This window comes from Schistocerca cancellata, chromosome 9 (assembly GCF_023864275.1).
Source record: "Schistocerca cancellata isolate TAMUIC-IGC-003103 chromosome 9, iqSchCanc2.1, whole genome shotgun sequence".
Classification (NCBI taxonomy): domain Eukaryota; kingdom Metazoa; phylum Arthropoda; class Insecta; order Orthoptera; family Acrididae; genus Schistocerca; species Schistocerca cancellata.
In genome coordinates, this window is record NC_064634.1 from 513,044,771 (window position 1) to 513,056,898 (window position 12,128).

Here is a 12,128-nt window from a genome sequence, read left to right on the forward strand (position 1 = left end):
TAGTTAAGGTCTACTTCACCATGAGTATATTCCTCCAGGTCAAACAAGTTCTTTACATCGAAGTATTGAAACGTTTGCGACACGCAATTTGACGTAGCTACCCTGATGCATGGCATTCTCAGGGCTGGTTTTCAGTGCACGACAATGCAAGGCCTCATACTGGTTTATCTGTTACCGGGCATCTGGCCAGACATTCTGTTATTTCCATCCCACAACCTCCATATGGGTCCATCTGTCACCTTGCTGTTCTTTCTTCTCTTCGCGAGTTAAAAGGCGACTGAAAGGAAAGCTTCATCAAGATACCGTAGACATCAAACGCACTTTGACAAATGCGCTTATAACCACCACAGTTGAAAGTTTCCCTACTTGCTTCCAAGACCTCCAGAAACGTTGTTGACGACTGTGTATGGACAGCGAAGGAGACTGCTTGGATAGGAGCAAAGATAATTGCTTGGTAAGTGCAGTTTTCCATAAAAAAAAAGGAACAGACCTGTTCTGGAACTTTCTTGACAAAGTGATGTGAAAGGTTTTACACAATTGTTTTCTTTCTTCATTTTGTTTTGACGGGGGGTGGGGGGGGGGGGAGGCGGGGTGGAGTAGTGGATCGTGACTCCATGAGTCACACACCCTCGCCATACTTGGATCCGCGCACGGTTTGTATGTCCCTGGATTGTTTTTACGTCCAAAGTGGAAGGGCAGCAGCAGAGTGTCCACCACCAGCCACCTCTACGGAGACGAATGTCACAGGAGTCGTTTGCTGGCCCGCAGTTCCGGCCGCACCTGGCGACACCTGCCGGCGCTTTCAGCGTGGCGGCCATAAATCCTGGCTGAGTAAACCGCCGGCCGCTATTCCTGGCCGCCGCTCCGAGGTGGAGGAGCGGCCTCGGCGTGCCTGCGACCGGCCGGGCTGTCCCGGCAAACACAGCCGCCCGCCACTGGAAGCGAAGCCCCACCCCACCCCAGCAGCGTTCCTCCCTGGCGCCTGCGGTGATGTCGCCAGCCGTCCAACGAGGATCAGCAGCAATAGAAACGAATGGTGTAAACCGTATCCAATCACCGTTTCTAACATACCGTCTTATTACGAATTTTTAAGTTTCCCACTGTACGGAATATTCAGATAAGTTTAGGGCTTGGAGCCACTTCGCTGCACGATATTCTGAATGAGCACCTGCCAGTCATGCGCAGGCGAGTAGAGTTGAGCTCTACCAAAATGACAGGTCGGTAGTTTTGCTGGAGTACGTAAATGACGTAGTAAACGGCAGGATTACCGGTGGCACTGGTGAGAAAAGACACATAAATGAATGTGTGAGAGAGAAACTGGGATGCGCCGACTTCTCCTTGTTCGTTTGTTTATGTGTTTCGCACGTATTTAAAACCGCACATACTTCAGCATTACTCCTTTCTGTATTATACATCCTTACAAACTATAAGTTATATTTTATAAGTAATAAAATTAGTTCATCGCGTCAATTCTGCCCTTTTATTTAACTGAAGCAATCACTCTTGATGCAAATGTAGTTTACGAGCATAAACATAAAAGAATTACATTTTAATTGAATCAACTGTGGGTTCTTGGTGAAACATTGTACATTAACTAAACAAACACCGTTTCCTGCCTTACTTCACAAACTTTGTTAAAATGTTACTGCACAAACAACGTTTCGGGTTATAAGCCCATTTTCAAGTACCAGGTGATCAAAAAATCAATATAAATTTGAAAACTGAATAAATCACGGAATAATGTAGGTACAAATTGACACACATGCTTGGAATGACATGGGGCTTTATTAGAACCAAAAAATACAAAAGTTCAAGAAATGTCCGACACATGGCGCTTTATCTGATCAGAATAGCAACAATTAGCATAACAAAGTAAGACAAAGCAAAGATGATGTTCTTTACAGGAAATACTCAATATGTCCACCATCATTACTCAACAATAGCTGTAGTCGAGGAATAATGTTGTGAACAGCACTGTAAAACATGTCCGGAGCTATGGTGAAACATTGGCGTCGGATGTTGTCTTTCAGCATCCAGAGAGATGTCGGTCGATCACGATACACTTGCGACTTCAGGTAACCCCAAAGCCAATAATCGCACGGACTGAGGTCTGGGGACCTGGGAGGCCAAGCATGACGAAAGTGGCGGCTGAGCACACGATCATCACCAAACGACGCGCGCAAGAGATCTTTCACGCGTCTAGCAATATGCGGGGGAGCGCCACCCTGCATAAACATCGTACGTTCCAGCAGGTGTTTATCAGCCAGGCTGGGGATGATGCGATTCTGTAACATATCGGCGTACCTCTGACCCGTCACGGTAGCAGTTACAAAACCATAATCACGCATTTCCTCGAAGAAAAAAGGCCCAATAACGGTAGATGTGGTAAATCCAACACATACCGTGACTTTATCGTCTTGCAATGGATTTTCCACGACAGTTCTAGGATGTTTGGTAGCCCAAATTCTGCAGTTGTGGGCGTTGACAGACCCGCGGAGCGTGAAATGAGTTTCGTCGGTCCACAACACGTTAATCAACCAATCGTCATCTTGCGCCATCTTTGGAAACGCCCACACCGCAAATGTCCTCCACCTCCACTTCAATAAATCGCCAGGTAATAGCTCATGATGCCAATGGATTTTGTACGGATAGCATCGGACGGTATGCCTAAGTGCCAACCAAACAGTAGTGTATGGAATGTCGGTGCGACGTGCGACTGCACGAGCGCTGACTTCCCCGTGCATAGACGAAACCGCTACAGTCTCCATTTCTTCCCGAACTGTCTAAGCAGCACTACGCCTTGTGCTCGGTCGGCCACTACTGGGTCTATTGTCTAAACAAACCGTGGCTTCGAACTTCGAAATCATTCTCGTCACAGCTGCATTTGTCAACGGACTTTTACCCGTTCGAATGCTCTTCCTATGGCGATAGGACCGTAACGCTGAACTAGCACATTCCCCATTCTGATAATACAGCTTCACTAAAAGCACATTTTCAGGTAACGTCAACATGCTGCGACTGCTGACGCATCTCATTCTCTCTCTCATTACAGCTCCTTTTATACACGATTGTCATGCGCAGTCACTGACGTTTTGCTGTCCAGCGCCATCTGTCGGACATTTTGTGAACTTTGTTATTTTTTTTTTTTTTGTTCTAATAAAACCCCATGTCATTCCAATAATGTGTATCAATTTTTACCTCTCTATCTACATTATTCCGTGATTTATTAAGTTTTCAAATTTATACTGACTTTTTGGTCACCCGGTACATTACTGATTCAAAAAAAAAAATGGTTCAAATGGATCTGAGCACTATGGGACCTAACTTCTAAGGTCATCAGTCCCCTACAACTTAGAACTACTTAAACCTAACTAACTTAAGGACATCACACACATCCATGCCCGAGGCAGGATTCGAACCTGCGACCGTAGCGGCCGCGCGGTTCCAGACTGTAACGCCTAGAACCGCTTGGCCACCATGGCCGGCCATTACTGATTCCCAAAGGTGATAATCAACATATAAACATGATGATAACGCAAAGATAGTAGTCTAAACTTCTTAAGGTACCAATCCATAACTCAATATAAAATTAATTCCATATGTAATTTGTTAAAAGACGGTTATTGAAGCAATTTTACATTAAGCTGTGGATCGATACCTTTCGAAGTTGAGACGACTATTTTTGCCTTATCATCATGTTTATCTGTGCATTATCATCTTTTCGAATAAAATCTGAACCAAACATTCACAGTTTCAATATTACTGTAAATACTGTTTGTTTTAGGTAACAGACAAGAGGATACCTATGTAGAACAGAACTGTTTCCTAGGTTACACAGACCTTCATATATCCTCACTCTGTTTCTATACAGTTCACCACTAGATTTCTAGGGGAATCTGCGTAGTAAGACACGGATCGCAGATGCAAACAAAGTGATCAAAATGACTACAGGTGAGCTACTGGTGACTAACGAAGACTTAGTCTTTACTATTATTTCAGTTCTGCACAAAGGGGCGGGCTTGCTGTCACTATAGGTAGATGTTCCACACGTTCGGAAGACCATTTAAAACACATAATATACATGACAATAAATGATGTTTTTAAAGAAAAAACACATTTTTTTAAAAAAATAATCGCAGATAATTTTATGTTTCTTATAAAGTATAATCACTAATGATGGAGTTAATAATTTTGTGGTGTAATGGTGATGTTCAGGGTACAATAAAATGATCGTGGTGATATTGGAGGGGGAATGTATGGGGCCATATTTAAATGCAGTTAGCAAGTGAAAGAGATTGATGTGGAGAAAAGGAGCGTCACGAAAATGGATTGGCGATGTGAGGTGGAGCATTGTGGCTATAGCTGGAAAGAGATGGGGGGGGGGGGGTATCACAGGACAGGTTTCATCGTAGGGGTGTGGGAGTTGGTTGAAAGTCCGTTGGAAGAGAAATGATAAGACATGGAAGGCGCAATATGGATGTAGTGGCAGAGCCGGGTGCCTAGATTAGTGACGAAAGTTTGCGTTTCGCAGGTTACAAGTGTTGAATGCTGCCTAGTCGTCAACTGTGCGGTGTCTAGGAAACCTGCTTCCTCGGATCGCTAGCCAAACAATTCCAGCAAATCGTAGTAATGAGTTTCATTACGAAAAGTAAATGACAATACTTAACTCTGACAAATACATAGATGTGTCACAAGCAAAGGGCAACATCTGAAATAAACAAGGTTGTTCGGTATACAATTCTAATACAAATGAAGTAATGCAGTTGATACTTTTGTTCATTTCGCTAGTCTTGAAGCTTCTCTTCGACTGGGCAGCATGCAATAGGGTGCGGAACTTGTGTCCTCTTCGCACAGAAGCCGCTGCTGTAGCGTTGTCGTCCTGGAGAGGGGTCAGTCAGCGTGCAACTGACTGCCGTCACAGCCCTCTCTGCCGAGGCCTACGAGAAAGACAGGCCGTGGCGCGTACGTCACAAAGGTAGTCCTGGGCTCGCTCGCTCGCTCAAATCAGCGAACTACGTTTCTACACCTGTTAACTCTTCACTAGGCGTGTCTGTACAAACGAAAACTGAATCCTCTACTGGAATCCACAATTATGGAATCTTACTGTTATTAGTCCTACAATGATGGGAAGTTGTCGCGAATAGTAGAAGATAGAATTAAAATCATGTAGGCTGTAGGCTGGAAAATTATTGCTACAGATCAAGCGAGGCGGACGTGACCAGACTATCTCATGTGTAATGTGTAATGTGTACTCGACTAACAAGAGCGGAGTATGCAGTATCACGAGGCTCAAGCACAGTTAGTGGCAACCCTTGGACACAGCAAACAGTGGAGGATGGCTAGTTCATCACGTAGGCATCACATGCTGCCGCGTGACTAGCCTACTCAGGGCTCAAAGTTCGGGGGTGCTAGAACCTGCTAGAACCTTCTAGAACAAGTGGTGCCGGGTGCACTACCCCCTATAAAAGCGGATAGCCGCTAGATCGAAGGAGTGATGGAGTGAGGTACTTAGGACGCCGGTCCACGTCAGTCTGCGTCAGGATGCTGCAAGAGTTGCAGGAGAGTATTGAGCACAGCAACAAGTAGGGACTTGGGCTGAATCGACACAGCTGACACTTGGTCTGGTGCGCTCGCCTCTGCTGTATTAGGACTTAGGTTTGGGAAGTTAGGAATGGCAACTGCATAGCCAGATAGACAATCATTGGAGACTGTATATAGAATGTTATTTAAATCACAAGTGCCAGGGGTACTTCCAGTATAATCGTCCTATACATCGAGTGTTCATATATGAAAGCTTCCCTAAGATCCTATCCGAGTTCCGTACTCTAGCTCACCCTGCAGCCTTCTCTACAACGGAGCAGTGAGGAGTTGGCGGCCCACACCACCGAGACCTCATGCCAAGTAAGTTCTCTGACGCGCGCCAACGCAGTCCTTCCACTACCTCTCAGGACACGTCAGTGGGACACGACAAGTCCATGGGCCTACTCATAATTTTTTATGACTACTGGCGTACAATAAAATAAAATCATGCTAAAATGATTATCAGTTGCCTAAGGCACCACTTCCAGCATGTAATGAGTATTGTTAAGCAGGAGAGAGTAAATGCTATAAATGAGCCGTTATAACATTTATATAGAGCATTGATCTTAAATTAAATTTTACTTAGTAATGTTATTCAGTAAGACTTCGTAACAGATTCCAATGGAAGATGCGATTCTCGTTAGTACTTACACGCCCAGCTGCAAGTTTACAGGTTTAGAAACGCATTTTGTCTGCTGAGTTGAGCGAGCGAGTGAGTTCAGGACTACCTTCGTGACGTACGCGCCGCGGCCTGTCTTTCTCGTGGGCCTCGCCTCTCTGCGCTATCGTTACCGACTGTCGCGCCGTAACAACTTACGCACTTCGGGACCCCCCTCACCCCGTGCACGCGTTAATAAGCCGCGCTGACGGGCCGGCCACACTGAGGCGGCGCTGCTGGGACCTCGGCGCTCAGCTCCCTTCTGGGCTGCCGCCCGCCGCGGCGGCCGGCGCCCTCTGTCGCCCTCGTCTGATGTCAACAGCGCAAATGACGAGGTTCCGCGTGTTATCCAACTGCTACACATTGAATTTTCTGCCACGCATATTTCCACGTATTCGTTACTAAGGGCGTCTGAAAAAGGTGTAGCTGAGCGCAAAGTGACTGTTTCGTCATTTAGCATTGACTGTGCGGTGGTGAAAACATTTTCAGCAACAGCAGACTTGGTTGCTTGCGAACGGGAAGTGCAGCTGGTCTGCCCTACGTAAGACACACCGCATCGGCGAGATATTTTGTAAATTTCAGCCTTCCGCAACAATTAATCGCCCTTCAGTAATCCCGGAGGAAGAGCACTGTTAGATTCTGGATGGAAAACACTTTCATATCAGATGCACGGTATGCTCTGACTATTTTGAACCCCATGCAGACCACAAATTGAATAAACGCTAGAGAGTAATAAACTGCAGGATGGGAGAAGTTCAAAAATAACTCTGAGCACTATGGGACTTAACTTCTGAGGTCATTAGTCCCCTAGAACTTAAAACTACTTAAACCTAACTAACCTAATGACATCGCACACATCCTTGCTGGAGGCAGGATTCGAACCTGCGACCGTAGCGGTCGTGCAGTTCCAGACTGAAGCGCCTAGAACCGCTCGGCCACCACGGCTGGGTATCGGAGAAGTCTTTGTCAGTTTTCGATTATGGCTCACCTGAGAATGCCTGACAGGTACCTAGTCCGAATATCGTGCGTTGAAATGTACTACGACAAAACTTCGTTCTGAATCCCTCTATTTGTTCCTCAGTGGCGCTATATACCAATAGTCCTGAAACATTGTAATATTCATACAAACTATTTATGTGTACGTGTTACTGTGTCCTATCGTCAAATCCATTTATGATAAAGACCAAGAAGAATTATACTCACTTTGTAGAAAAGGAATAGATTCGTGGACGAAGAGGTGCTGTGATTCTGTTTATATGCAATGGAGAGCTCGGTAACTTGGTTTCTGCCAACATTATATGAAATACAGCTTCACTTAGTTTTATTCATTCACTGTAGTAACATGTCGTACTTCCGTGTTTAGCACTATTTAACTCTTACTTTGAGCGTCGAGTTAAAACCAGTAGCAGCGCTCTTTATTATCGGCGATTGGCAAAAAATTTTGATTGCAACGTGCTATCAAAAAGTAGGGTCCAAGTGCTGCGCAGGACATACAAATGTTGAACATATGATCCGCAAACTTTCGCGTAAAGTAAAGATGCAAGTGATATTTAAACAGTCTAAAAATGAGTGCAATAACTCGAAACCAGTTTGACGGAATTGGTCATTCAAATAAACAGTAAAAATGGAAGTAGGAGATTTGCTTACGGTCTATTTCGTTCGTTTAATACCACAGTAAACTGTTATTCCCACTATATTCACAGTTTTAACTCTGTGTTGAGTATTTTATATGGCTGTGAATTATGGTACGTGCAAACAACTACTGTTAAAAAAACTGAAGAATAAGAGACGAGCCGGCCGCGGTGGTCTAGCGGTTCTGGCGCTGCAGTCCGGAACCGCGGGACTGCTACGGTCGCAGGTTCGAATCCTGCCTCGGGCACGGATGTGTGTGATGTCCTTAGGTTAGTTCGGTTTACGTAGTTCTAAGTTCTAGGGGAATGATGACCTCAGATGTTAAGTCCCAGTACGCAGCACGCGTCCTGTGGTAACGTTCTCGCTTCCCGCGCCCGGGTTCCCGGGTTCGATTCCCAGCGGGGTCAGGGATTTTCTCTGCCTCGTGATGACTGGATGTTGTGTCATGTCCTTAGGTTAGTTCCGTTTAAGTAGTTCTTAGTTCTAGGGGACTGATGACCATAGATGTTAAGTCTCATAGAGCCATTTTGTTGTCCCATAGTGCTCAGAGCCATTTGAACTATGCGACATAACATCTGAGGTCAGCTGTCCTCTAGAACTTAGAACTACTTAAACCTAACTAACTTAAGGACATCACACACATCCATGCCCGAGGCAGGATTCGAACTCTCGAACCTCCGACCGTAGCGGTCGCGCGGTTCCAGACGGAAGCGACTAGAAACGGTCGGTCATAGCGGCCGGCCCCGAGCTGTTGTGCAGCCTTTGAGCACTGATGACTGGAAGAGTAGATGGTGGGGTCATTGTCTCTGCTTGTGTTTAACCATCCCCGCCTGCTCGTGAAGTTCGCCGGCCGCGGTTGTCTAGCGGTTCTGGCGCTGCAGTCCGGAACCGCGGGACTGCTACGGTCGCAGGTTCGAATCCTGCCTCGGGCATGGGTGTGTGTGATTTCCTTAGGTTAGTTAGGTTTAAGTAGTTCTAAGTTCTAGGGGACTTATGACCTAAGATGTTGAGTCCCATAGTGCTCAGAGCCATTTGAACCATTTTTGAAGTTCGCAGGTTTCACTTCAGTTTACAGGCTGTTACAAAAAGGTACGGCCAAATTTTCAGGAAACATTCCTCACACACAAATAAAGAAAAGATATTATGTGGACATGTGTCCGGAAACGCTTAATTTCCATGTTACAGCTCATTTTAGTTTCTTCGGTATGTACTGTACTTCCTCGATTCACCGCGAGTTGGCCCAATTGAAGGAAGGTAATGTTGACTTCGGTGCTTGTGTTGACATCCGACTCATTGCCCTACAGTACTAGCATCAAACACATCTTGATTGGGCCCCATGTACTTCCACCTACGCTCAATGGAGCACGTTATCATGATTTCATACGGGATACTCTACCTGTGCTGGTAGAACATGTGCCTTTACAAGTACGACGCAACATGTGGTTCATGCACGATGGAGCTCCTGCACATTTCAGTCGAAGTGTTCGTACTCTTCTCAACCACAGATTCGGTGACCGATGGATTGGTAGAGGCGGACCAATTCCATGGCCTCCACGCTCTCCTGACCTCAACCCTCTTGACTTTCATTTATGGGAGCATTTGAAAGCTCTTGTCTACGCAACCCCAGTACCAAATGTAGAGACTCTTCGCGCTCGTATTGTGGACGGCTGTGATACAATACGCCACTCTCCAGGGCTGCATCAGCGTATCAGGGATTCCATGCGACGGAGGGTGGATGCATATATCCTCGCTAACGGAGGACATTTTGAACATTTCCTGTAAGAAAGTGTCTGAAGTCACGCTGGTACGTTCTGTTGCTGTGTGTTTCCATTCCATGATTAATGTGATTTGAAGAGAAGTAGTAAAATGAGGTCCAACATGGAAAGTAAGCGTTTCCGGACACATGTCCACATAACATATTTTCTTTCTTTGTGTGTGAGGAATGTTTCCTGGAAGTTTGGCCGTACCTTTTTGTAACACCCTGTACATCCTTGTGCTTGCGAAGTGTTTCTGGTGTCTTTCGCGCTGCTCCTCTCGGATCTGACGCTCGTGCTCGCGGGTGGCCCGCCGTCTCCGCCGCTGTAGACGCCTCCACACACACCCTGCGTAGGTCACCAGGAATCCTGTTCCAATAAATTTCTCCCTCTGTGCCAACAGTATCAACGGTTTTAATATCACGATGAAATGTCGTTCTCAGTACAGGAGTCATTTCGCTGTTACACACTGCCTGTCTGTCGCTTCCGCTGGCAAATAGAGCCCAATCAGTGTGACGTCATACTTTGTGGCTTTGTCGTCGTCTGACTCGATTCTACATCCGGGCTGGAATAAAACACTCACTTTGAACGATGAATAATCGAGGCTAATCGTGGCGATGTAGAACAACGAGGTAGGGCAGTACCACAAACATAACAACCGGCAGCGCCAGAATTCGACCCCTTCTTGTGCGTTCAAGACCTACAAAGCAGCAGACACGTAGAAACCACAGTCAAGACAATATCCGAAGAGAAGGTCGAGAATGAAATACAACACTTGTATGAAAGCACATATGTTACTGACAACCACGTACAGCCAGAACACAAATGAACTCCTTGCCAGAATAAGGATGTTTTTATACAAACAACGAATATTACAGAACATACATACATTAAAAATGCAAGATATTTCAGGAGAATTCCACAAATATTAAATACTAGATAACAAGTAATTTCTGGTGGTAGGGTTTCAAATGCAGACATACACCACCATCATACCTTATCAAAAGATTTTTCAGAGAACTGGAGTCAGTTCTGATCCTACGTGAAAATAATTAAGTGGATCGAAGGCTTCTGTCCGGTCACTCGATGAACTGTGTAGTGTGGCAATAGAAGACAGCAGGACGAAAGCCGAAGTTTGAAATCTCACGTTCGAGAAATCGTTCACGCAGGAGGATCGCACAAACATACCGTCCTTTGGCCTTCATAAAACTTCCGTATGGAGGGCATAGTCATAGGCATCCCTGGGCACTGAAAGAATTGAAAACAATTAAGTCGTGAGATCCAGACGGAATACCAGTTCGTTTTTAGAAGAGCCACTTCCGTAGCTTGTATTTATCCCAAATCTTTAGCAATGTCCAACCGACTCGAAAAAAAGCGCAGACGACTTTTGGACATCAAGATGGTAAACAGACTCTCACAACTACAGACCAATATCCTTAACATTGGTTTATTGCAGAACTCTTGAACCAAATCTCAGTACGAATGTAATAAACTTCTTGAAGACGGAGCAACTTCAGTCCACAGATTAGCATTGATTTACAATGTACAACCAAAGAAACTAGTACACCTTCCTAATACGGTGTAGGGCCCCCATTTTTCTTTGGCTAAATGAATGCTTGACATTAAAAACATATGCTGATATAGTATATGTGAAACTGGACTCATATAGCATATCAGCATATGTTTTTAATGTCAAACGGTCATTTAGCCAAAGAAAAATCTTAAATAAAGACAGTGCATACTGCATTTTAATCTTTATATTGGCAACACTGGTTTGCTGGCATTATGTTCTTGTATAAATACCTGACGCAAACTGGGTATTATCAGCACGTACCATGTACTAACATGCTTAACTTGACGATGATTTTATTTATCAGAATATTTTAACGGTATGTATGGCTGCTATACATGGCTATAAGTATTTTATCTTTTTATATTTCACGAATACTTAATTCTGCATAGATTTAGGGTTAAGGGGCTCCGGAAAGGCTCAAAATCATGAAAAGTTCAATTTTTACTTTTTTGCATTTTCTGAATCTGCAGACTATTACCTTTTAATATATATATAATTTATTCAATTCCGAAGACTACAACTATTTTTAAATTTTTTTGAAATGTGTTCTACATGGGCGTGACCCACTGTGGCGCTGTTAAACTGCTGTCAAATGGTGTTATTATTAACGTCCGTGTTCATCAGGTACATTTTAGTGATGTGAGATAAAGTATGTGTTGTGGCTAACCTATTTTCAGAGACTTAGCAGCACCTGAACTGTTGAAAAAGTGTATTCACGGAAAAACTCAAAACCCCAATGAAAGTGTAAATAGTGTTATATGGTCGAGAATCCCCAAGACTGTATTTGTTGGAATAGAAACACTACACTTTGGTGTGTATGATGGTGTTGCGACTTTCAATGATGGCAACATTGTAAGGTGCAAGGTATTTAGAAATATGGGAATGAAGATAGGTTCTAACATGGTACGAGCGATGCTTGCTTTAGACAAGG